Source organism: Empidonax traillii, unplaced genomic scaffold, assembly GCF_003031625.1.
Source record: "Empidonax traillii isolate 1590-97213 ecotype Southwest subspecies unplaced genomic scaffold, ASM303162v1 scaffold933:size234345, whole genome shotgun sequence".
Taxonomy (NCBI): Eukaryota; Metazoa; Chordata; class Aves; order Passeriformes; family Tyrannidae; genus Empidonax; species Empidonax traillii.
Window position 1 is genome coordinate 14,867 of NW_020956126.1, and position 1,911 is coordinate 16,777.

General features: G+C 34.0%; 1 protein-coding gene across 1 annotated transcript in view; it reads left to right on the top strand.

Annotated features, from left to right (window-relative positions):
• The window catches only part of VPS13B (vacuolar protein sorting 13 homolog B), a gene marked incomplete at its 5' end in the record, with an annotated part of 38,060 nt that overhangs the window by 10,751 nt on the left and 25,398 nt on the right, over positions 1 to 1,911 (top strand). The gene's annotated exons all lie outside the window — the stretch shown is intronic.

Here is a 1,911-nt window from a genome sequence, read left to right on the forward strand (position 1 = left end):
ACTTCATTATCACAGATTTTTATCTCTACATCTATCTTGTAGGAATCGTCACTGTCATTCTCCCTCCGTATCTTCCCAGAAGCTACTCGTGTCTTTCTAAAACAAAACAAAATCCCCTTTTATTTCCTTCTGCTATTTTCCCCCAGTCTTGAGGTAAATGAAAGCTTCCTTGACTGGAGTAATTCTTTTTGATGGGAATTTTTTCCATCTTTGAAGTCATTAGTTTACATGGAATCAACATAAACTGCTTGACTCTTTGAAAGAAATACTAGTTTCAGATGTTTTCCCTGGGCAGCAATCACAAAATGCTCTTGATTATTGAGTGTTTTGTTATATAGCAAGTAGTTCAGTTCCATTCAGCAAGCCAGTCAAGCAATGTGAGGTTTCAAATTTCGGTCATTAATGTTATGCCAGACCAGGGTTCTTTATAAGTATCTGGCTCCTAGAAGGAATTAGATGCTAAGACAACATTTGGGGATCATTGTCTACTTGAAGAGCTCTCCAAATAAAAAGTGTAGCCTTCTGTTATTGAAGTTTTAGGGTTTACATTTAGAAAATTTCCCCAGGATTTCTTAGTCTGTCTTTCTCTTAGAAAACTATAAATATATGTCAATAAAGAATGTGCTAATAGTATCACATACAATTCAGTTCAGAATGTGAAATAACTGGGATTTAAAGGATCTTAATTTGTACTCTTTCTATGCAGTCACAGATAGGTACTTCTCTTTCTATTAGAAAGTAAATTAAAATTACTTAAAACTAATTCCTTACTAAAAATCGAGGTGTTTATCATCAGAATCATCTGAAATTGAAATTAAAATGACCAATCTTCAATGAGAGTTTTTTAGTTAATAAGGGTGTTTTGAAAATTCAGTAATGTCCTTTTTTTCTCCAATTCTGCCATGCAGGATTACAAATCCCTTCCAGACAAGCAAAGGATTAAAACTGACATGTCAAAATTAGAAATTCTCTTATATGTAATTCTTGGAAGAATATGAAAAAAAAATTGATTAATGAAATTTTATTATCTGTACAAGGTTATTGTAAATAGTTTAACAAGAATCAGTTCAAGTGCTGATCCTATTAAACTCCCAATTGTTTTTGTTTCTGGTGACTTGTTAACAGCGGTAAAGATTCTTCAAGACAAACAGCTGTTTATTTTACCTGTGCTAGCCCATTATCTTTGTGTTATTCCTTGAGTTTGCATTCCTTTAAATTATCTTCTGTTATTGCAGTCTAGTAAACAATTGCATTGATTGTAGCCCTACAAGAACAGAGAAGCCAGCTTCTTCTAAGAAGGACTGATGTCATTTTTCCAAATTGTAAAATACCTTAATCTTTTATATTCTGGAAAAACACAGAACTTGCATGGAAATATTGCAGAATTAAGCTCCAAAAGCAGTACATCCTTTCTTCAAGTAGAATATTTGTTCCCAAAAGCAACTTCTTCAGAATGGAAGTTTGTACATCTGTAAGCAAGACACAAATGCGTTGTCAAGTTCCCATTTTTCCTGCCTTTTTAGATGTTTTATGCTTTCCAAGAGACTTCTGCCATTTCTTTGGGGCAGCACTTGTTTGTGACGGTGTTCTCACAAAACCAGTTTAGATGGCTAAAAATATGTTCAGTGTTTAGTTCTTACGCAAGTCTTCGTGGGTCCAAAAGGTTACTTATTTTTCAGTCTTTCATGTGTTTTACATCATTCTATCAGCCATTCATCTAACCAGCTCTGAGCTAGGCCATAGCAACATAATGTTAGTTTAGGGTTTGTTTTCTAGAGGAGAAGGTGGAATTTTGTAGAGCTCAAGAAAAATGCCTTTCTTCTTAATCCAAAATCACAAATAAAAATTTCCTATTTATTCTTCTCATATAACCTCCCCCCTCCACAGCACATCTTGCTTATTTCCTGAGAA